This window comes from Microcaecilia unicolor, chromosome 1 (genome assembly GCF_901765095.1).
Source record: "Microcaecilia unicolor chromosome 1, aMicUni1.1, whole genome shotgun sequence".
Taxonomy (NCBI): domain Eukaryota; kingdom Metazoa; phylum Chordata; class Amphibia; order Gymnophiona; family Siphonopidae; genus Microcaecilia; species Microcaecilia unicolor.
The window spans coordinates 309989894-310015763 of record NC_044031.1 but is presented as its reverse complement, the minus strand read 5'-3'; the positions used below and the strand labels follow the sequence as shown (position 1 = coordinate 310015763).

Here is a 25870-nt window from a genome sequence, read left to right as displayed (position 1 = left end):
GAATGCAAATAAATTCATATACTTTCCACAATGTGATTTTCCGGATTTAATTTGTGATGTGCTATCTCTCACTGTTACCAATAACCTACCCTTCAATTATGGGCTGCTCATGTCTTTGTCAGTGGGCAAACTTACAAAATCAGCAAGGGATCAAATACTTATTTCCCCCACTGTATATATAGATTATTAAGCTGACAGAGAGGTGCAGGAATCAATGTCCCCAACCTGCTGACTTAACACTATGAGTTCATGCACTTTGCTCATTTATTATTGAGCTCCCTGTTGAAGGGGAGCTTATGTGGCTATCGTGTTTCATGTACTTTTAGGTGAAGCTGAGTCAATTGGTTGGTTGTATGTTGGGGGCAACTCTGTTTTGTTTTCCAGTTGTAGTTTTGTATGGATTGAAGAATAAATGGGTGAAGTTTGAGATGGATGTGTGAAAGAGTGTGAGGTTGGAACATCATGACAGGGTGTTGAATCTGGGAATGTACTGGGGAGAGAGCAGGAGTGTACATTGACCAGGAAGGGTTTTGAGGGATTTCCAGGGGCATGTCACTACCTGTATAGTGTCACTGTGAATCCACAGATAGGGGACGTATACATTAAGCAGCCGGTCAGGTTTGAATGTTGAAAGCTAGCTTGTCAGTTTGTGTTTTGTTTGTAATCAGCCTCATTATTAACTTGAAGGTAATTTCTGACATTTATCAGGGGTTGTTGGAATAGATTGAAGAAATTCTTAGGTTAGCATCTTCAATGCACAAATGGAATGGTGAGCATCTTACTCAGTTGAACACTGTTTGGAATGAAGTTCATCAAATCTCATTGGGGGTCATTTACAAAGGTGCGGTAGCGTTATTTGCGTGCTCTAATGATTAGCGCATGCTAAAAGCTAGAGACAGTCATCTAGTGTTTAGCACACGTTAAGAAAGCTACCACTCCTTTGTAAAAGGCTCACATTGTATTTTTTTGAAAGTCTAAGATATAAATACTTCACCACATCTAGAAAGTTTTCTATTTCATTTCAAGCAGAGCATTTGTTTCCTAGTGATGGTGCAATATCTTATGGCTGTAAGATCAAATCATTGAAAGAAACAAAAGGATTCCCACTTGATTTGATCACATGCATATATAGAATTCCTGATCATTGCCATCTTTGTTTTATTTAAATACAATACCCTTTATACAGGCTTATGCCAAAACATAGCCATGGTTGTTTCTAACAAATATTTATATTAAAGCTCTCATCATTTTTGATTCATTTACTTGTTTATTCAATCATTGTACTGCCAGTAGATTCCCTCTGTCAAAGTTGTCTTCTTTTTAGTTTTCTTGTCCCATATCTGTATGTGAGTGGCTTGTGGACTCTTTTTTGCAACAGAAAAACGTCCAAAAATTGCACAAAGCAGCAGATTGACATTTTTCTTCCAAAAATGACTAAATTGCTATTTTTGAAACACATTTTTCGATGTTTTTCTATGCAGTTCATCTGCAGTGTGTCCCAATCACAATGGGTCATGTCGGGGGGAGGAGGGGTTGGAGGCAGTGTGCTGCCCTCATATTCATGGAGGCAGGATGCTCGTTGTTTGCATGTGTCCTGTGCTCTTTAAGTGGGATAGGACTACGTGGAGGGGCATAATCGAAAGGGGGCCCAAGTTTTCCTGAGGACGTCCTCATAGGACATCCCGGCAAAGGGGCAGGGAAACCCGTATTATCGAAACAAGATGGGTGTCCATCATTCGTTTCGATAATACGGTTGGGGACGCCCAAATCTTGAAATTTAGGTCATCCCTAGAGAAGGTCGTCCTTAGACTTGGTCATTTCTGATTTTCGGCGATAATGGAAACTAAGGACGCCGATCTCAGAAACGACCAAATGCAAGCCCTTTGGTCGTGGGAGGAGCCAGCATTCATAGTGCACTGGTACCCCTGACATGCCAGGACACCAACCGGGCAGCCTAGGGGGCACTGCAGTGGACTTCAGAAAAAGCTCCCAGGTACATAGCTCCCTTACCTTGTGTGCTGAGCCCCCCAAAACCCACTACCCACAACTGTACACCACTACCATAGCCCTTATGGGTGAAGGGGGGCACCTAGATATGGGTACAGTGGGTTTCTGGTGGGTTTTGAAGGGCTCACATTTACCACCACAAGTGTAACAGGTAGGGGGGGTGGGCCTGGGTCCGTCTGCCTGAAGTGCACTGCACCAACTAAAACTGCTCCAGGGACTGCTGTCATGGAGCTGGGTATGATATTTGAGGCTGGCAAAAAATATTTAAAAAAAATTTTTTGAGGGTGGCAGGGGGTTAGTGACCACTGGGGGGGTAAGGGGAGGTCATCCCCGATTCCCTCCGGTGGTCATCTGGTCAGTTCGGGCACCTTTTTGTGGCTTGGTCGTAAGAAAAAAAGGACCAGGTAAAGTCGTCCAAGTGTTCATCAGGGACGCCCTTTTTTTTTCCATTATGGGTTGAGGATGCCCATGTGTTAGGCACGCCCAAGTCTCGCCTTCGCTATGCCTCTGACATGCCCCCGGGAACTTTGGTCGTCCCCGCGACGGAAAGCAGTTGGGGACAACCAAAATCGGCTTTCAATTATGCTGATTTGGGCGACCCTGTGAGAAGGACGCCCATCTTGCGATTTGTGTCAAAAGATGGGCGTCCTTCTCTTTCAAAAATAAGCCTGAAAGTGATGTAATTTTAGTTCTCTTGGCATAGGCTCTTCCTAAGCACCTGTCCCTGTTCCCTAGGCCTTGTGAGGCTTTTCCTATTGGTTGGCCTCCACCCCTTCTCTTCCCATTTTGGGTTTGAAAGTGTGCTTGTAGCATGGTTATCTAAGAACTGTAAGCTGACTTTGTTGTACCTTCCCTTTCAAGCTACTGTAAATGACCAAATTTTTATCAGTTTAAAAGTATTGATACCATTCACTTCCAGCACAGAGCTGGATTTCTCCTAGCTCCTGCATGCATGCTTTACGGTGAAAACCACTGACCATTTCAGTAGTTGCCCTCTGGATTGACTTCACTCTGTTTTCTGTCTTTCTGAAGGTGCCATCTCCAGAACTTAACTCTAAGTGGTTCTTTTACTGAGCTGTGGTAAGTATTTGCATAGCGCATCCTTATGCAGGTCTTTTCCACACACTAAGACCATTTTTACTGTGGCCATAAACACCCATTATTTTCTAGTTTATTTCATTTATGGCCATGCACTACTGTTACCATTGGCGTGCGGCCATTAAAAAAAAATTATCATATGAGCACTTACTGCCATCTGTTTTGTAGGCAATGAGGGCTCCCACGTTATCTATGTGCCAGTTAGCACACTGTAATGTGGATGTGATAACCGGTTAGCACAGGAACGCCCACTCTGCCCCGACACACCCGCTAAAAATAATTCCTAAAATATATTTAGCACTCAGTTAGTTTTTGCATGTGTGTGCATTAAAGTTTTATGCTTTAGTATGTCCCACGTTAGGCCATTTTTCCAAGTTAGGCACATTTTAGCGCCTAGTGCACCTTAGTAAAAGGACTCCTAAGTAAAGTCTTACCAGAAACTTATATAGAGGCACCCTGCTGGCCATTCCTCTCCCTATGCACCCAAGCACCCTTCTGGCTTGTGCGTCACCTTTATCTGTTTGGCCACCCTAAGATCATTAGATACAATCACTCCTAAGCCCTGCTGTTCTTTTGTGCACAGTAGTACTTCACCCTTTATAGTACATAAGAACATACGAATAGCTATACTGGGTCAGACCAATGGTCCATCTAGCCCAGTATCCTGCTTCCTGCAGTGGCCAATCCAGGTCACAATTACCTGGCAAAAACCCAAATAATAGCACCATTCCATGCTACTAATCCCAGGGCAAGCAGTGGCTTCCACCACATCTATCTCAATAACAGACTATGGACTTTTCCTCCAGGAACTTGTCCAAACCTTTTTTTTAAACCTAGATACGCTAATTGCCATTACCACATCCTCCAGCAATGAGTTCCACAGCTTTCTTTGAGTGAAAAAAATATTTCCTCCTATTTGTTTTAAAAGTATTTCCATGTAATTTCATCAAGTGTCCCCTGGTCTGTACTTTTTGAAAGACTGAAAAATCAATTCACTTTTACTTATTCTACTTAGGATTTTATAGAACTTAATCATATCTCCCCTCAGCCTTCTTTTTTCCAAGCTGAAGAGTCCTATCCTCTTTAGCCTTTCCCCATATGGAAGCAGTTCCATTTCCTCTTGGTCGCTCTTCTTTGTACCACTCTTAATACTGTACTGCATTAAATTTTATCTGCCATATTCTAGATTATTTTTCAAGCTTTGCTAGGTCACTCATATTATTTCCACCATCAGGGGTGTCTATCCTACTGCAGATTTTAGTATCATCTGCAAAGAGGCAAACCTTACCAGACAACCCTTCTGCAATTTCACTTACAAAAATGTTTTAAAAAATTGGACCAAGAACCGATCCTTGGTGGCACACCACCGGTAACATCCCTTTCCTGAAAGTGAGCTCCGTTTACCGCTACCCTTTGTTGATTTCCACTCAACCAGTTTCTAACTCAGTCAGTTACTTTAGAGCCCATACCAAGTGCACTCAGTTTATTTTTAAGTCGCCTGTGAGGAACCATGTCAAAGGCTTTGCTAAAATCTAAGTACAATTGCATGCATGAAGAAACGTGTGTACTCTCTGAGAGAGGAAAGCTCTAATAATGAATTGGTGAAAGTTTTGGGACTTCACATTGTGGTTTTGGGGTTTTTATTGTTCATGATTAAGTAATAACTGGAAATGCAGTACTATTTTGATTGACTTGTCTGTACCACAAATTGACTGTCCAGTTTAGAAATATGGATGTAATTTTCAGAACTGTTTACATGGTTTGTAACTTGTCTTGAGTGTACATTGCATAGCTGGTGTAAGTGATTGTGCCTAATAGGTGACGTAGGTTAGCAGCTGCTAAGCGCTAATATTCAGTGGATAAACTAGCTATTTAACTGTCCAGGAGCCATTTCTGGCCAGTTAAATACCACTGAATATCAGGCACACAGTATAACTATTTGACCTTTGACCCCATGTTTTATTAAGCAGGTGGTAGGATACCAAAGGCCCAGTATTCAGCCAGCAGCGATCAGCTTTTACTGACTGCCACTGGCACTAAACCTGGAAATTCAATGTCAGGTCTGGCACCGGTATTGAATTTCTGGGTTTCCGGAGCTGGTTAACTTAACACTAAATAAATTACATATTATACCATATAATCTTAAAGCTCTTTATATTAATCTAATATCCCTAGTACTAAGATGCAGACAGCAGTCCAGCAGCGAGAGGAGTGCTATCCAGTCTTTTGCATTGAGTGTCACATGTATGATTATCTCCCAGTTGGCGAGAGGTTATATGTTTGTGCTCGATGCAAAGAGCTCCTAGCTCTCAGAGAACGAGTCCGTTCAAGCTGAGGGAGACAGAGATGTATACAGAGGAAGCCTACAGAGAAGTTGTAAAGAAATCCAACCTCCAGTCTGGCAACCCCTATGCTGCCTTGGAGGAGGGAGGTATCCTAAAAGGAGAGCATCACTTTGGTGAAGTTGGAAGTAATCATGTAGCCAGGACCAGCCCACCAGGGATTCAATTTCCTCTCACACCGAGGATGTGTCTCCAGGAGCTTCTCCACAGGAGCGAAGTGTTAGGACAGTTGTTGTAGTTGTTGATTCTATTATTAGGCATGTAGCTATCTGGGTTGCTGGTGGACATAAGGATCGCCAGGTCACTTGCCTGCTTGGTGTGAAGGTGGTGGACCTCACGCGTCACCTAGATAGGATTTTAGATAGTGCTGGGGAGGAGCCAGCTGTCTTAATACATGTGGCTACCAATAATAAAGGAAAATGTGGGAGGGAGGTTCTGGAAGCCAAATTTAGGATCCTAGGTAGAAAGCTGAAATCCATATCCTCCAGGGCAGCATTTTCAGAAATGCTCCCCGTTCCACGATCAGGGCCCAAGAGACTAGCAGAGCTCCGAAGTCTCAATGTGTGGTTGAGACAATGGTGCAGAGATGAGGGATTTTGATTTGTTTGGAACTGGGCAACATTCTGGGGAGGGGTTGGGGGGGGCCTGTTCTGAAAGGATGGGCTCCACCTTAACTGAGATGGAACCAGGCTGCTGGTGCTAACTAAATAAATGGGGGAGGGGGGAGCCAACAGTCACCCAGGAGCGCATGGTTTGTTGCGGAGTATCTTTGAAGGATACTATTGAAACAGGATGTTTAGGGAATCCCGATAGAAAAGTTCCAATAATGGTGAAAGAAAGCCAGGAGTGTTCAATGGGAGAACAGAGCAAAGGATGCAAATTATCCCTATTAACTTCAAAGCAGACTGTAGATGCAAAGAAAAAAAGGCAATTTGAAGTGTCTATACAAATGCTAGGAGTTTTAAAAATAAGATAGGAGAATTGGAGTATGTAGCATTAAATTAAAAGGTAGAAATAATAGGCATCTCAGAGACCTGGTAGAAGGAGGACAATCAATGGGACACTGTGTTAGTAGGGCATAAATTACATTGCAATGATAGTGTGGATCAAATTGGAGGGGGGGGAATTGCATATGTTAAAGAGGGAATTCAGTCAAACAAAATAAACATTGTACATAAAACAGATAGCAGCGTGGAATCTTTATGGATAGAAGTTCCAAGTGTGAAGGGAAGGAATATACTTGGAAGATGTACTGAACCAAATTGACAAGTTAAATAGTGATAAATCACCTGGACTGGATGGTATACACCCCAAGGTATTGAAAGAACTCAAACATGAAATTGATGATCTGCTTCTAGTGACCTGTAAGCTGTCATTACAGTTGTCCATAGTACCTGAAGACTGTAGGGTGGCCAGTGTGATGCCGATTTTTTTAAAGGGTTCAAGGGGTCATCCAGGAAATTACAGACTGGTAAGCCTGACGTGCTGGGCAAAGTAAAGAATAAAATTACGGAACACTTAGACAAACATGGTTTAATGAGATAGAGTCAGCATGGATTCAGCCAAAAGAGGTGCTGCCTCACCAATTTGCTTCATTTCTTTGAAGGTGTGAATAAACATGTCGATAAATATGAGCCTGTGGATGTAGTGTATCTAGATTTTCAGAAAGCTTTTCACAATGTACCTCATGAGACTCCTGAGAAAATAAAGGAGTCATGGGATAGGAGGCAACGTCCTTCTGTGAATTAAGAATTGGTTATTGGACAGAAAACAGAAGATAGGGTTAAAAAAATATTTTGTTACATTTGTACCCCACGCTTTCCCACTCATGACAGGCTCAATGCAGCTTACATATACAGGTACTTATTTGTACCTGGGGCAATGGAGGGTTAAGTGACTTGCCCAGAGTCACAAGGAGCTGCCTGTGCCTGAAGTGGGAATCAAACTCAGTTCCCCAGTGAAGGAGGGTTAATAGTGGAGAGCCAGAGGGATTTGTACTGATACTAATGCTATTTAACATATTTATAAATGATCTGGAAATTGGAACGACAAGTGAGGTGATTAAATTTGCAGATGACACAAAAGTATTCAAAGTTGTCAAAACGCATGTGGATTGTGATAAATTGCAAGAAGACTTTAGGAAACTGGAAGACTGGGCATCCAAATGGCAGATGAAATTTAATGTGAACAAATGCAAAGTGATGCATTTTGGGAAGAATAATCCGAATCATAGTTATCTGATGCTAGGGTCCACCTTAGGAATCAGCACTCAAGAAAAAGGTCTAGGTGTCATTGTAGACAATACATTGTCCAGTGTGTGACGGTCGCCAAAAAAAGCAAACAGGAGCTAGGAATTATTAGGGAAGGGATGCAAAATAAGACCAAGAATATTATAATGCCTCTATCGCTCCATGGTGTGACCTCACCTTGAGTACTGCATTCAATTCTGGTCTCAAAAAAGATAGAGCGGAATGAAGTTTAATGTGAGCAAGTGCAAGGTGATGCATGTGGGAAAAAAGAACCCGAATTATAGCTACGTCATGCAAGGTTCCACGTTAGGAGTTAAGGACCAAGAAAGGGATCTGGGTGTCATCGTCGATAATACACTGAAACCTTCTGCTCATTGTGCTGCTGCGGCTCGGAAAGTGAATAGAATGTTGGGTATTATTAGGAAAGGTATGGAAAACAGGTGTGAGGATGTTATAATGCTGTTATATCGCTCCATGGTGCGACCGCACCTTGAGTATTGTGTTCAATTCTGGTCACCGCATCTCAAGAAAGATAGAGTGGAACTAGAAAAGGTGCAGCGAAGGGCGACTAAAATGATAGCGGGGATGGGACGACTTCCCTATGAAGAAAGACTAAGGAGTCTAGAGCTTTTCAGCTTGGAGAAGAGACGGCTGAGGGGAGACATGATAGAGGTATATAAAATAATGAGTGGAGTGGAACAGGTGGATGTGAAGCGTCTGTTCACGCTTTCCAAAAATACTAGGACTAGGGGGCATGTGATGAAACTACAGTGTAGTAAATTTAAAACAAATCAGAGAAAATATTTTTTCACCTAACGCATAATTAAACTCTGGAATATGTTGCCGGAGAACGTGGTGAAGGCGGTTAGCTTGGCAGAGTTTAAAAAGGGGTTAGACGGTTTCCTAAAGGACAAGTCCATAAACCACTACTAAATGGACTTGGGAAAAATCCACAATTCCAGGAATAACATGTATAGAATGTTTGTACGTTTGGGAAGCTTGCCAGGTGCCCTTGGCCTGGATTGGCCGCTGTCGTGGATAGGATGCTGGGCTCGATGGACCCTTGGTCTTTTCCCAGTGTGGCATTACTTATGTACTTATATCTAGAAAACATTCAAAGAAGAGCGACCAAAATGATAAAGGGGATGAACTGCTTCCATATGAGGAAAGGCTAAAGAGGTTAGGACCCTTCAGCTTGGAAAAGAGACGGCTGAGGAGGGATATGATTGAAGTCTATAAAATCCTGATTGTTGTAGAATTGAATCGATTTTTCACTCTTTCAAAGAGTACAAAGACTAGGAGACACTCAATGAATTTACATGGAATTAATTTTAAAACAAATAGGAGGAACTTGTTGTGGGAGGATGCGGTAACAGCGGTTTAAAAAAGGTTTGGACAGTTTCCTAGAGGAAAAGTTCATAGTCTGTTTATGAGATGGAGATGGGGGAAGCCACTTCTTGCCCCAGGATTGGCACCACTGAATGATACTACTAATTGGGTTTCTGCGAGGTGTTTGTGACCTGGATTGGCCACTATTGGAGGCAGGATGCTGGGCTAGATGGACGATTGGTCTGACTCAGTATGGCTATTCTTATGTTATTATGATGCAATGTGATGGGGGGCAGGAGTGCCACCAAAGCAAGTTGGCTCAGGGCACCACTATCCCTTGAGCGAGTCCTGACCATAATACTTCAGTTTTCTGTGGATTAAGTTTGAGCTGGTTCTAACCAATTTTAGTGACACCTTGGCCAGGCACTGTTAACCTCTGCATTGTCCAATCCTGATCATTGATTATCAACAGTAAGCAGCATCTCTATATCATTGCCTGATAGCAAAACTGTTGTACATGTGCTTGATGTGAAACAGAGAAAATGAGAAATGAAGTATAAAATATCAAATTTTAATTTTTTTAGTAGTAGTATCAAAAGTATCAAATCAACAGTTTGGCATTCAAGAAGATCTTACAGCAGTGTACTGAAATATATGTCTATCGCAGTTCATATAGAAACCTTTCACATACGACATTCTGCTTTCAGGCAACAGTATCATCTGTGAAGAGATGATAGCTAATACTGTGGGCAGATATAAGATAAGCTACAGGTTTAATATAAATTAGATCAGATTGGAGAGAGAATGGAACCCTATGGCACTCCGCAAGCCATTAGGTAGTCAGTAGAAATAACAGAGTTCCATCTACTTTGAGTCATATGTTCTGGCACTGCTCGAAGGTTGAAGCAAACAAGAGCAGATCGCTAGGTGGTATTAATCAGACTTTATTGGAGAAATAATTGCCTGACACAGACTGTGTTTCGCCCACAAGGGCTGCGTCAGGGGCTCTAAAATAACAAACAGTAATAAAATAAATAAATCAATAACATATATAACACCACTCATAATATACATAGAAAAATAAATGTAGAAAAATAAATAAAGAGCTAAAGAAAGAAGTACATAGGATACCATGACGTGTGCAATAACAAAATTACACATAATCATAATTAAACAGTAATAAATACAAATTATATAACCAAAAAACAATATTAAAACAATGATCCTCCTAGTGAAATGATCACATATTCAAATTATATATCCATAAATATAAAATGCAGCCTAATAAACATATACAAGCGATCATATACTACAGCATAGCGCAATAAAAATATCAAAATTACAACATATAATAAAAGATATTGGACATTCTTCTAATCTAATATAGAAGACAGTGACATGAGAGGAAAAATAGTTAATCTAAAGGTGTGAAAAAATATATATAACATATAATGACTCACTTCAGTTGCTGTGATATTAAACAAAGCAAAAGCATATAAACAGCAGGTCAGCTTCGTTTGTTTAATATCACAGCAACTGAAGTGAGTCATTATATATTATATATATTTTTTCTCACCTTTAGATTAACTTTTATCTTTTATTATATGTTGTAATTTTGATATTTTTATTGCGCTATGCTGTAGTATATGATCGCTTGTATATGTTTATTAGGCTGCATTTTATATTTATGGATATATAATTTGAATATGTGATCATTTCACTAGGAGGATCATTGTTTTAATAGAGTTTTTGGTTATATAATTTGTATTTATTACTGTTTAATTATGATTATGTGTAATTTTGTTATTGCACACGTCATGGTATCCTATGTACTTCTTTCTTTAGCTCTTTATTTATTTTTCTACATTTATTTTTCTATATATATTATGAGTGGTGTTATATATGTTATTGATTTATTTATTTATTTATTTTATTACTGTTTGTTATTTTAGAGCCCCTGACGCAGCCCTTGTGGGCAAAACACAGTCTGTGTCGGGCGATTATTTCTCCAATAAAGTCTGATTAATACCACCTAGCGATCTGCTCTTTTGTTTGCTTCCATATTGGATTTTGTGGATCATCTGCCTTCTTGTTTTCTTGGACTGCTCGAAGGTTTCCTTCTTTTGGTCACAGGTATTTCAACATATTTCAACCCAATGGTCTCATGGATTAACTGTTTTGCTGAACCTGCTGTTTGATGGATTTCAATTGGTGACACCAAAGCCTCCTGGTCTAAGTGTCTTTCTGCGAAGGACCATACTCACGGGAAATAAATCTATACTTCTATGCTGGATGGATGCTACTGAGCCCTCTTTGGAACTTTGGTGAACACAGATGATTTCACTATTAGCATCTCAGACATTTCTTCTCAAGGAGTGCGCTTTCAGTGGATCTGGGAACGATTTGGGGCAATGTTGCAGCCTACCGCATTCAGTAGAATTCTTAATTGGTGATCCCAAGCCTATAGTGCCCCCTTGTGGATGTTTTTGTATGTTTCGCTGGGGGAGGGGGGCAGATGTACATGGATGTCACCACAAGCATGCACCAGTAGATCAGGTGACCTCTGATGCCTCTGGCCCGTACATGTGTCAGTGTGAGCCTTGATGCATCAGCTTGGGCAGAGAGCAAGTGCAGCTGTGCTGAATTATTGAAGGGAGGAAGAGGCGGTACTTGACCGTCTTGGATCCAGGACCCTGGGTAGGTAGGTGGTCAATGAGAGGTTCATACACTCCCACGGGAACCCTGCAGGAACTATCTCCATCCCCACAGGATCCCCACAAACCTGGAGTGGATTCCCGCAGGATCCCCTTAGACTTTGTGGGATTACTGCAAACCCCGTTCCCTTGCAGCACTTCACTGCAGCACACCTAGGGATACACTGCATCATACCAATTGAAAAACACCAGTTTAGGGGCTTGTTTATTTTTTTCAAAAATAGAAGGATTAGGGGGCATGCAATGAAGCTACCAAGTAGTAAATTTAAAACAACTCAAAATATTTCTTCATTCAACGTGTGTAGTTAAACTCTGGAATTGGATGCCAGAGAATGTGGTAATTGCAGTTAGCTTAGCAGGGTTTTTAAAAAGTTTGGACAAGTTTGTAAAAGAAAAGTCTGTAAGCCATTATTAAAATAGACTTGGGAAAATCCACTGTTTATTTCTAAGATAAGAAGAATAAAAAGTGTTTTATTCCTTTGGGATCTTGCCAGGTACTTGTGACCTGGATTGGCCACTGTTGGAAACAGGATACAGAGCTTGATGGACCTTCGATCTGTCTCTGTATAGCAATGCTTATGGACTTATGGGGTAAATTTCACCTGGAATGACTTTTTATACACATAAAAAGGCTTTTATAAAATTACCTCAGGTGTAAGAAATACTGCCGGATTTGGTTTGTATTTGGTTAATTGAGAAAGGGATAGGGGGGTAGGTGGGAGGGGGAAAGATATTTGGGGAAGGGGAAAGGGGGGACAGAAAACATAACAATAACATAATCATCTAAACTATTAAGTTTCTGGTTTGTTTTTTGCAATACTGTAATAGTTGTGGCTGTCGAACTAGTTACACTGTATTTAAGAATGTTAGCTTGTAGCTTTAATGATATCACTTTGGGTTGTTAATAATTAATTTTTAAAAATTACCCCAGAGGTTACAAAGGTAAAAGTACACATGGTGAAAACAAGGCATGTGCTTTTACATGACCCACATGGAGGCGTGTTCTGGAGTGGAGTTTGGGTGACGCATGGGCGGAGGCATGATTTGCACACACATTTCACACACCCACATTTACACCCACTCCCAAGCAGGTGTAAATGTCATCAATCTAGCTGCAAATGCTGGTTTACCCCTAATATTTAATAAAGACACATATAGGCATCTATGTAACTTTAGAAAATAGGCCAAAAATGGTGCCTTCTTGGTCATCACATGTCGGCAATACCCTCTTAATGAGCAGTTGCAAAGATTATTATATAACATGTAACTAGCATTAGATTTTCTCAATTTTTTGAACTAGGGCTTATAAATAGGATGGAAGGAAAGGGAGCCAAGTAAGAAATCCTCTGACAAAGAGTTCACATCTGGATTTAAACAAGATCAGGAGGGCTTCTTTAGTTCTCTAATTCTTTGTTCTGGATGTGATTATTGCCTTCATAATAATACAAAAAAATCCTGGTCCCAGACAGCCTCCTGTTCTCTTTTAAGGAAGAAGAGAACAGATGAATATACAGTCTGACATTTCCAGTCGTTCAGTGAGCAGAAAAGCTACAAATGTCACTATGTAGAGAGGAGAGCGATGGAGCAGGCCTGATAATACCAAGATGAGGTATCGCTGAAATCTACAGCAAAGCAGTAGATAAGATGCTACCAAGAAGCCTTATTATCATGTTGGCGAAACCTTGTGGGACACCAGAATGGTAGGAGAAGTGACTGATAGGCGGAGTCATGATGGATGAGGGCAGAAAGAAGAATTTTGTGGCTGTGCAGTGAGAATGATAATTCTATGCATCTTATTCAATTACAGCATTTAATGTTCTGCAGGCTGTTTGATATTAGATATCATCCATATTGCCCATTTATATATAAAAACTGAGAAGACAGGAATCCAGTCTTTCAGTTATGACCCAGCATCCTGTGCTACATTGGAGAAGAGAAAGACAGAAGTACTGAAGGAGACCTGCCATCAACCCAGGCTGTAGCAAATTAACTATGCGAGTTACTCAACCAAAAGAAGGAGTTTGAAAAAGCTGACACAGAACGTTATTTATGAACGACAGCAAATAATTATAAATACACCCTATTTCGCAAAGGCCTTCCATTTTCTGGGAAGAATCAGCTTTGTTGCAATATGCATGACTCCGATTATTTATGCAACCCCTCTGTGAGAGTTCATAGGATGTTATGTTATGTTATATATACACTTATATCCCACCTAGTTCCTACAAATAGGTAATGTATCAAGAGCTAAACATAACTTTAGAAATTACAGTTAAAGTAACAATCACAAATTAAAAAATTCAGTGAGTAAATAGGATTTCAGATCTTTCCGAAAGCGCAGATAATCAACATATAAACATACCAAGAGCCTCTTTTACTAAGGCGCACTAGCATTTTCAGCACACGCTAATATTTAAGGCACGCTAAAAATTAGCGACATCCATGGACGTCACTAACATTTAGTGTGTGCTATAAATGCTAGTGTGCCTTAGTAAAAGAGCCCCAAGTGAGGCAGAGAATTCCAAAATGTCACTGAGAAAAAGTTAAAAGATTTATCATTTAACAAGAATGTTTTTTACAGATGGAAAAGTCAATATTAAATGGTCTTTGTTGCAACCATAATTGATTGTACCAATTAATTGTACCATATTAGAAAGACTCTCAGGAGAATAAATAACCTGTCAGAATTTTATGAACCAGGTTGCAGATGATTTTATTTTCCACCTTCACCAACAGACAACAAACATAAGCTGGTGTGGTCTGGCCAGGAAACCTCTTAAACTTTGAGAGTGAGGACAGCTTGTAGGCCGCAGGTTAGTTTTCAAAAGGAAACTTCCAATGGAGTTTCCCATTTGAATATCCCACACCATAGGCGCCCCATATAAGAGGCTTCATCCAGCCGTCCTCCCGTGCGAGTCTTGCACCCAGGGCCGGCCCAACAACACGGTAAGCATGGCAGGGGGGCGCTGATCTCTGGAGGGCACCACCACGCCATGCTTACCTTGCCCTTCCGCTCCCATGTCCCAACTGCCCACCCTCTTCTCTCCCCCAAGATCCCTTTCCTTTTTTTTTTTCTTTTAAATTTTACCTCCGAGTCCGGCAGTGCAGCAACAGCGTCAGTGAAAGCGCTCCCAGTGAAAGCGCTTCCCTTTGCTCAGTGTCCCGCCTTCTTCTGACGTCATGACATCAGAAGAAGGGGGGACACTGAGCGAAGAGAAGTGCTTTCACTGACGCTGCGCTGCCGGACTCAGAGGTAAATTTAAAAGAAAAAAAAAGCAAAGGGATCTTGGGGGGGGGGAGAAGAGGGTGGGCAGTTGGGGCAGGGGAGAGAGGGAGATGGATGGGATGGCAGGGCTCAGGGAGAGAGGGGAATTGCTGGATATGGGTGAATGGGGGGGGGCAGGGGAGAGAGGAGCATGGATGAACATGGATGGGAGGGCAGGGCAGGGCTCAAGAAGAGAGGGGAATTGCTGGATATGGGTGAATGGAGGGGGGCAGGGGAGAGAGGAGCATGGATGGGAGGGCAGGGCTTAGGGAGAGAGGGGAATTGCTGGATATGGATGAATGGAGGGGGCAGGGGAGAGAGGAGAAATTGCTGGACATAGAGGGGAGGGGAGGGAAGAGAGAGGAAGGAGATGAGATGAGGGAAAAGGAAGAGAGGAGAAAAACTGCACATGGATGAAGAAAATAGGCAGAAGCTGAGGACCAGAAATGAAGAAGAAAGGAGGAAAGGAAAGAAATAAATGGAAAGGAAGCCCTGGAAACGGAGTTAAGAGGACAGATAGCAGCAGAATCGGATACTGGACCAGCATGATCAGAAAAACAAAGTCACCAGACAACAAAGGTAGAAAAGATCATTTTATTTTCATTATAGTGTATGGAATATGTCCACTTTGAGAATCAGGTGCTCAACATTAAAAGTTTATATTTATTTACTTATTTATGGCATTTTATCCCACATTAAACATGAATTAGGGTGTTTTGTGGCTGTACATGAGAATTGTGATATTATGATCCCTTGTTTCATATTGTTGACAGTCTGCATTTTCCGTATGGGTGGTATATTGGTGTATTAGGTTCTGCCCAGTATAATATTTATGGTACAGTAAGGTTCTGAGTGTGTTTTTGCACAAAGTTGTGCATAGTGTTTTGCAATTGAGCTATTGTAGTTAGTATATGCTTTGAGCAACCACTTTATTCTTTGACATATGATACATATCTAATATCTAAATTTAATAAAAGGTATTAATTGTGACTTTTTTTTTTTTCTGTGTGTTATCAGAAAATTATGGATTTAAGCTCCACCCCTGGCCCCACCCCTAACCCCGCCCCTTTAGCCTCCCCAAATAGTTGGGCCACCGACCGCCTATGCCCACAGCTACCACTGCTGCGGAAATATTTTCACCCTGCATAAAATATATGCTGGGCTTTAAAAGAAACAGAACAAACAAAAAACCTTGGACTTGCAAAGAAAACCCCAGAGAATAAAGTGAAGGAGAGAAGTTAGGCTACTTTAAGAAGAGACTGCTAGAAAATTGTAATCCCAGGGAGGCCTGATCTAAAGCAAGACAGGAGAACTGTCAGCTTACTTTTATAGCTGTACATAGGAATTGATCAGGGGATACTGTAGGTTACAGTTTATTTGTCTTGAAGCTTTAGTTGTCCTTAAAAGGTATCTTTGTTGTTTATTTGGGAGTTGTTCATCACTTCAAGTTCACAAAGTTATGTTCTATAAATGAAGGGGAGGGGAGGGGGTTCCTGGAAGACCTGCAGAAATCTCTGCAAATTTCCCCTTTGAACTTCACCCTGCCGCTGCTCTCTGGTGGACCTTGGATGAGTTATTTACCTTGCTGCACTTTGGGACATTTCAACTATATAACACTGTTCCTTCTTTGCTCTCTTTTTCAAATGCCACAGCACAGAAAACTGCATGTATATTTCTGATGTATCTGTAACCCCTGGGCAGTCTGGAGTGGTCCTCACAGGGCTATGATGCACTGCTCGGCAGACTGGGGGCACACCTTTACAGAGGTAACACTGTTGTACAAGGCTATTATCGTTAGGACCAGTATAACTCATACGAGACATCTCTGTGAGTGCTTAAGTACCCCCAATATTCAGCAAACTCCTTAACTGTGTCCACGGAGGGGTAATTTCCATTGGGTTTAGTACCCCCAAATAGGTGAAAAATTGACTCCTATGGTATAATTGGGGGACTGTTTGCAAACTAATCCATACTTTAAATTCTTTACCAGCCCTCAGTAACTTGGCCCATGCCAGAAGTAGGGATTTGAACCAAAATAGTCTTCAAGCAAAAAGGACAGACTTAACAACATTAACATTTCTAAATGCAGAGATAAAAATAACATCATACATTTACAGCCATTTAATTCTCCCAGAATTCTCTAATCCCCAGGCCTTTCTCATGTTTTTGTTTCTTGAATACCTATCACAGCTGGATTGAACTCAGATATAGTTACAGATGTAGTTTTCTGAGCTGCCTGACCCTCCTTTCTCAGATCCAGGGGATATCTGCTGTATTCTCTGCTTTTTTCCAGGACCATTTGCTTCTCAACACTCCTTTGCATTTTGTGCTGCTATGGCTGGGCTAGACAAAGATCCTTTTCCCTTTGCAGTGTGGTACAGTGGCTGTTCTGTTCAAGGCCCCACACTGGCCAGCCGCAATGTGTCTTCTTTAATGCTGATTATAGCATTGCTGCCCTGGAAGAAGGGAGATAAGATGCTGGACACCTCGAAGGGGAGGGGGGAGGTAGAAGGAAGGAAAGAGATGCTGGAGACCACAGAAGGGAGACATGCTGGAGAACATGGGAGGAGTGAGAGGTAGGGAAGGAAAGAGATGTTGGATGCCATGCGTGGAGACCTAGGAGGAGAGGATACTGGACCATGGAATAGCTGGGAAGAGGATGCTGGGGTTGGGGTGCAGTTGAGGGCAGAGCTTGGGCTCTCCCCTTACAAAAAGACATTTCACTGCCCCTGAGTCTAACCATAAGACTACACTGCAAATTTCTATTTATTTTTTGGTTTCTCTCCTTTTTCCTCTTTCAGTGGTTGCCATTGATCCACCTCTTAGATATCATTCTCAGGTGACTTGGGGAGCTTGTCCTGGTCTATGGAGGGAGAGCATTCTCTGTGGCACATCCTTGGTGTTTCTTCTTAGCCAGCAGTGGCAGTCATCTTCCCTCCCCCTGGGTCTGAGTGCACAACCTCCACTGTTCCCACTATCCCTGAAGGAGGCAGGGCATCTGAGTCTGTATCCAGGGCCAGTGGAATGCGGTAAGCAGGGTATGTATGGCAGGGGGGCACCAGAAACTGCCATGTATACTTGTTGCGCTGCGCTCCACTGGTCACTGCCACCATAGACTACATCTGTCCCAAGACCTACCTTGAAGGCCAGGGCCCACCCTGGTGGTGTAGTGCATTTTGCGGCTATGGGGGCAGTAAAGAATCCAACTCTTTCCTGCCCGCTGCCGCTGCTCCGTCTCTGCTTTGCTCTTCTGAACCGTGGGTGGCGCCGCTGTGTTTTAAAAATGGCTGCGAGGCTTCTAGCAGCAGTCTTGGCAGCCATTTTTTAAACACGATGGCGCCACCTGCAGAAACAGAGCTGCAGCAGCGGGCAGGAAAGAGTGGGATTCTTTCCTGCAGCTGCAGAGGCCACTACACCACCAGGGTGGGTGGGCCCTTCAAGGAAGGACTGCAGTGTGTGTGGGCTTGTGGTATAAGGGAGGGGGATGGCGGCGACAGTGGCAACTATGGCAGTGTGGGTGGGGGGAGGTTTTGACACAGTATAAGATAAACCAATGGACTGCATTAGGGGCTTATAGCCCATTTAGTTATGCTTAAGCAAATGAGAGATCTGCATGAAAGAAAATATTATTTTCACTTATGAAAACCACTTATCCCTGAAACATGCTCAAAACAGAATAATCTATTTGTACAAAAGAGATGAGGTGAAGGTGTGATTCCATGTGTCCCAATGAAAGGAGAGTTTAATTTTACTTCCAAACACCAGGCTTCCCAAGGCAGATTACAGCAACAGTTAAGATGAACCCATCAGTAAACAGGATATCCTCACAGAAATTTGGCTCTACTGTATTGTATGGAACAGTATAGAAAAAGGAGCACGAAATATAGCCTATATTAGTTCTGTTTCCACCAGCTACAATAATGTTTTAAGCAGTCTTAGTGATATTCCATTTTATTTCATGATATTTATATCTACATATGGGAAGCTTTCAAATAAATTAAAAATCTGTTGAGTAAAAAAAAAAACAAAAAAACTTTTGTTCTTCACCTTCTAAGGCATTGGGTTGAAAAGGGGGGTGGGGTGGCAGAAGGGGGATGGAGAAAAGAGAAGGGAGATGCTGGACCTGGGGGGGAGGGGTGTCAACAACTAATAGCTTGTAGGGGGGTGCCAGAGACCCTAGCACCGGCCCAGTCTGTATCTGCAGTACTACCGCCTGAGCTACACAGCTGGCCACAGGTTGGTAAGGGTTTAGTAGTAATGAAATTGTGGTGTTTCTCTAGAAGAAAACAAAAATAGATGAGGGTGGTTTACACTGGATTTCCAACTATGTGTGCAGCTTATTCAAACAGAGCATTATGTTTGCCTGTTTGCAGAAGTACTGAGCATCCAACAATTTTATCACAGCTGCATCCAACAAAGAAAAGCACTCAGATATCAGATTAAATCAGAGATATATAAGGCTTGATAGCTCCCAAGATAGCTAGGGTATATCTGTGTTCCCCTAACGCAAGGAAAGCAGATCAATCTACCAGATATGGAGCCTCATTTTTTTTTCTCCGCTCTGACAGAAGTCCAAGAAGGTCCCTATTTTAAGTAGAGAATGACATGGGGACAAATGTTTCCCCATCCCTGCAAACTCAAACTCCATCTCTTCTTGCACATGACAAAACTGCAGCTTTCATCATCCACGTGGATGGTAACAAATGCCTTCCACAGCGCACTAGTTCCATCATTTTCAATAAAAGACAATTGCTCGCTTTTTGTACAAATGAGATTTTTTTTACTGCTGCAGGGTCAGGGAGGGGATGTGGATAGGGACAAATTTTGCCCCCATCTCATTCTCTAATTTTTGTTGCATCACACTTTATTTTCCCAAACTCCCGGATCGCTGTTCCAGATCATTGACCTACCCCAATTCGACTGTAAGTGGACTGGAAATGAGATGTGTGGTGAGAGTGGCCTAAGAGTGAGCGAAGACTGTGAAAGGATTTTTTTTTGTGGCCTGGGGCTGGAGCTAGTGCACGGGTGAGACTTGGGTTACATATATTATCTGACTTTTCCTTTATCCGACAATGGGTCAGTCCCGTTTAGGTCAGATAATTGAGACTTTACTGTATCAGCATGGCTGCGGTATTTTGGATTAACTGCAACATTAACATCAATTTTGACGAGATACCTAGGTACAAAGAGTTGCAGTAATCCAAATGTCATCAATCTTCTCACTGAAAGTATCCAATAAAATAGTGTTCTCTTTTAACCAACTATCTATATCCAACCACTTCTTAAGTCTCCAGCTGCTGTTCTGTTTCCTCTACGTGGGCCCCCAGGTCCTCCAGGCCTCCTTGGCGGTCCTGTATGAGCATTTTGAGTTCAGACATGCACTGGGCCACGTCCTTCTGTAAATCAAGTTTTAATTCATGTAGCAAGACCTGAAGGTTTTTCTTGGTCAGAGGAGCATAGCCATCAGAAGGCAAGGGGTCCTCCTGATCCATGGAGTGTGCTTCGTCACCCGAGACTAACAAGCCACATCAGCATTTATTGGACCACATGGTCCGCCAAACTCATCGCGGCCGGGTGCCAGAAAGTACTGCTTAATTTCAAAAGGGCATTTGCGTGGGGATCCTCCAAAGGAGCAACAGTACTGTCTGGTGCAGATAGTAAGAGTTAACAGGTTAAAATTTCATTTTATTAATCAGGGTTCAGACAGAGCTTCAGGCTGAAGCAGCCATCTTATCGATGACATCACCGGAAGTCGTCATTCTCTAAGTTTAAGCTTATTTTACAAAAGCAACATAGGCACCGCTATGCATTTATAAAATAGGCTCTCATATCCAATATAAACAGTGTGCAAATGCTGATGCACGCATTTCCAGCTCGTCTGAAGATGTAAATGTGTATGTGTACTCTATTGGGGTAATTTGATAAAGTTGTGCCTAAAAGTAGGCACCACCTACACACGTCAAAGGTGCCATCAAATTGACAGGTGCCTCTGTACACTAGGCACTATTCTATAAGGTAGCACCTAAGTACCATAGCGCTAAAGCACAAGAGGAGCGTACACGTGGGTGGAGCATGGGCGCAGGGGCGGACTGACAGTGATCTGGGCCCTCGGGTAGTGAGGGTGATCTGGGGTCCCCCCAGCCGCTGCCCGCCAACCCTCCCACCACTGCATTGCTGCCTCCCGAGCCTGATTGGGCCCTTCCCGGTCCTATTTTGAAGGGCCCTGGTGGTCTAGTGGCTTCTTCAGGGGCAGAAAAGAACTCCACTCTTTCCTGCCCGCTACTCCTATTCTGCTCGGCACTGCCGTGTTTTCAAAATGGTGGCTGAGACTTTCCGTGGTAGTCTCACAGGTCTCGACAGTCTTGCGAGAGTGCCGCAGGGAGTCTTGGCAGCCGTTTTTAAAACACAGTGGTGTTGGGCAGAAGTTCTTTCCTGGCTCTCCCCCCCCCCCCCCAATGCAGAGGTCACTAAACCACCAGAGCCCTTCAAGGTAGGACTGGGGGGGGTTGTAGTGTGTGGTGGTGGCAGTGAGCAACTAGGCAGAGCCTCTGGCCCCTCCCTAGAGTCACTGGGTCCTCGGGGACTGTCTGGTTGCCCAAATGATCAGTCCACCCCTGCATGGGCATGTCTTCTGGTTAGTCATGTAGTTTATAGACTGCTATAAACTAGGTGTGCCACTTGGCACACCAGCTTACACCTGCCAGTGACATGGCATAAGAGGGCCAATGCCAGCCTTATTCTTGTATTCTATAATGGAATCTCGATGCCAAGATGCCAATCTAGAATTGGCGCTAAGCATATGGCAATGGGGTGCCTAGACTGAGGTGCCAATTATTAGAATTGCCCTTCACGTGTGTGTATGCATATTTTATTACATATGTGTTTCCGCTCCACCAAAACTATACTCTTGAGAATGCCTGTGTGTGAATTGCGTAACAGTAGGCACACTCTTTCCATGCATATACATTTTACCTACGTATGTGGTCATGCAATTTTATAAAAGTCCTTTCCTGTGTGTAAAGCATGGTTTACATGTGGGGAAACCTTATTAAAATTACCCCATGAGGGTCATTTTATAGCCATCACCTGTGAACATCTCAAAATGCCTAAATAGGTGTCCATGTGCTTGAAAATCCAAATCCCAATTTTGTAAAGGCAGAAAATGGGCGTCCAACACTGACATACATCTAAATAGCACAGGGGCATGTTGTGGGCGTGTTTTGGACGGGACTAGGGAGGGTCCAAAATCAGGATATTCAACAGCAATTACCAAATGGGAAGAAACACCCAAGTCTAAAAAGAAGGACATCCTAAGTTAGACCTATTTCAGTCATGTCCAGGGTACAACAAGGTGCTCTGATTGAGCAGCTATCCACAGGAGGGATTAATGCATGACGTGGAGGGGCATAATCGAATGTTGCCGGCGATGTATTTTGGCGGCGGCGCAACAGCTGGCCGGAATCGTATTATTGAAAAAGATGGCCGACCATCTTTTTTTTCGATAATACGGTTTAGCCCGGCCAAATGCCAGAGTTCACCGTGTTTCAGATCGCCGGTTTTGTTTTTCAGCGATAATGGAAAAATATGCCAGCCATCTCAAACCCAGCGAAATCCAAGGCATTTGGTCATGGGAGAAGCCAGCATTTGTAGTGCACTGGTCCCCCTTACATGTCAGGACACCAACCGGGCACCCTAGGGGGCACTTCTAAAAATGTTTTTAAAATACACGAATAGCTCCCAGGTGCATGGCTCCCTTACCTTGGGTGCTGAGCCCCCCAAATCCCCCCCAAACCCACTCCCCACAACTCTACACCAATACCATAGCCCTTATGGGTGAAGGGGGGCACCTAGATGTGGGTACAGTGGGTTTTGGGGGCAGTTTGGAGGGCTCAACACTTAGCACCACAAGTGTAACAGGTGGGGGGGGGGGGGGTGGACCTGGGTCTGCCTGCCTGAAGTGCACTGCACCCATTAAAAACTGTTCCAGGGACCTGCATACTGCTGTCAGGGAGCTGGGTATGACATTTGAGGCTGGCATACAGGCTGGCAAAAAAGGTTTTTATTTTATTTTTTTAGTGTGGGAGGGGGTTGGTGACCACTGCGGGAGTACGGGGAGGTCATCCCCCATTCCCTCCGGTGAGCATGTGGTCAGTTGGGGCACCTTTTTGAGGCTTGGTCGTGAAAATAAAAGGACCAAGTAAACCCGACGAAATACTGCTTAACGCTGCTTTTTTTTCCCTTATCCGCGAAAGCCGGCCATCTGGTAGCCACGCCCATGCCCACCCATGTCCCACCTTCGCTACGCCGCCGACACGCCCCCTTGAACTTTCGCCGGTGCGATGGCGGGAAAGCGGTGATGGTGTCAAAAAAGCCGCTTTTTATTATACAGATTTCGCTGCTTTTGAGAGATCGCCGGCCATCTCCTGATTTATGTCGGAAGATCGTCGGCGATCACTTTCGAAAATAAGCCTGATAGTAACATAGCAACATAGTAGATGACAGTGATCATAACCTTTTCATTTTCCAAAATTTCTTTTGAGATCATGATCCCAGAGCTTTTCTGGCACAGTGATGATGTAGTGTTTACAGAGTTTCCAATGGATGGGATGTGCTACCTTATTGTGCTTCTCTGTATATGCACCTTCTCCCATCAGATCTCTGCAGCCAGCTACGAGATGCGTAACCATTTTCAGCTCTTCCTTAGAGAATATACATATGTCAGTTTTCCCAGTTTTTTTCTATGTTCATTGTGAACCCTATCATCCATAATCCACTGGAGTGCAACTATTCATTTCTCACTCTTTGGTTTTAGTTAACTCTCCATAACTATTCATGTGTATGGATTTGACCAATGTGTTGTTCCTGGAGTAACACTTTGTATTTCCAGCTGTATTATGCATTTACCACTTGTTTTTTCTTGTTGGGTGATCTGATTCTTTAAAGTGTTTTCTTCTCTTGTTTTCCAAATTCAGCTGTTTCCTTCCCTGTGTGTACTGTTGGATTGTCACTCATTCTTTTTGCTCATAACAATGCTTGTGCATGTTTGATGATGGACGTGGATTGTGGACATTTACTTTTTCCATATACAGATTTGCTGAAGCTATTAAGTAGACCTGGAGGTCTACGATAATAGCTCTTTTGGGGTCTGCTTAAGATTATCACACATTAGATAATTGCCCCCATTACAGCTTACCCCAACTGATTATTGCTGGAATACCCATATTCTTAGAGTTTATTTTCTTACACTAATGAAATAAATAATACTTATATACTCAGAAGTGAAAGAAAAGAAAGGTTTATTCTGGAAACAAGTAAATAGTAGCTCAAGCAGGGGCTATTGCAAGTCTGAAATACAGAAAAAAAGTAATTAGAGAGACTTCTCTGTTTCCATGCCAGTTCACTGCCCTGGGAACAAGGAAGCCCCCCATTGCATAGATTTCCCTTATTTTTATACAATTGATTTAGCACAAGTTAGACAATAATCCGGAAACTAATTACCATTTTAGCACATCCCACTAACCAATCATCTGCTTTCCTGTTCCAATACATCTGACTTCTATCAATTATCAGTTCATATCCTAATCCCTAAAATAGCAGCTACATCTCCTGGGTCACAAGGCCATGTTATCTTCACCCACCATCTGACTTCTGTGATTAACAAACTAAAAAACAAAGAAAGAAACCTTTCCAGCTTCTATAAAGATCATGTTCTTTCTTATAGGGAATCAATATTATAAAGTAATATCATGTAAAGTATAAGCCTAAGCAGAATGATATACTTATAAAAAGAATTTCACCTTTAAGAATATACCTTTTGTCTGTTATCTTCTTTAAAATATATAATAGAATCAGTAACTGTTTGTATAACGTCATGCCTTGGGTCGTGACCCTTACATAAGCCCTATCTGCAAAAGAATTTACAGTTTCCTTTCACATCCTGTCTCTTCTCTCTCCCAGATCGTAAAGGTCACCCCAGTACCAGCTGCATGCCCACCTCCCAATTTCCCATTCCACGACTGCCCAAGTTGTTACACTTTGATGTGTAAACATGTTTGGACTCAATCTGATAAGGGAAGTGTGTGAGCTATAGATATTTTTAGGTTACTTTCACAATTTCACCCTGCAGCCTGTAAGCCAAAGCTGAAATTATCACACAGAATAAAACAGTTATAGTTATGGGGGGGGGGGGGGGGAGGAGATAATTGATTCTTACAGGTAATCCTTGCAGGTAATCCTTGTTTCATTATTCAGAGGGATGCTCTGAAGATACAAACATCAGGGCCTGAGCCCCCCTAAAGCTCCCCACAACTCTGTGGTGGTATTTCTATAAGTAGGCACCACCTTTTTTAGTCACCCTGTGGATTACAGCCTGTTAATGGATGGTCTTCATAACTTGGGTCTCTCCAGTACTGTTCTAGCTTAGTTCAAATCTTTTCTGACAGAGCGTTCTGGTGCTTACAAAAGAATTTCAGAAAGTAGCTATTTTTAAGTAGATCTGAACTAATTAATTGTTCAAAAGTCCAGCTTTTCTGGAGTGCCCTGTTGTGTTATATGGAAACTTTGTTTGGATGCTCTTTTCCCCTTGCTCTGGTGGGGTTGCTTCTGGATAAGTACGAAGTTTTCTGTCTTGTCAGTCATTCCCATACTTTTTTGCTCCAGAAGACAGGAGTGCTGGGTAAGCGAGTTATCTTGGGAGTGTGGATCATGATGAAACCCCTTCTTTCTGGCTCTGGAGGAATCTCTTTCATGCTTTAATGCTCCTTGAACAGCAGCATGCACGATATTCTCTTAAACGCAAAATTTGTTTTTGGCTACCTGGGAGGTATATCTTCAATCTCTGTCTCATAGAGCTCGGAGTTAGATTCT

General features: G+C 42.5%; 1 protein-coding gene across 1 annotated transcript in view; it reads left to right on the top strand.

The window, feature by feature from the left end:
- The first annotated feature begins 3037 nt into the window (after positions 1–3037).
- Positions 3038–25870, top strand: part of LOC115460233 (GRB2-related adaptor protein 2-like) — a 161800-nt gene continuing 138967 nt past the window's right edge. Inside the window, exon 1 of the mRNA XM_030190048.1 lies at positions 3038–3087. The gene's annotated coding sequence lies outside the window, so the exon portion shown is untranslated. The remainder of the gene's footprint in view (positions 3088–25870) is intronic.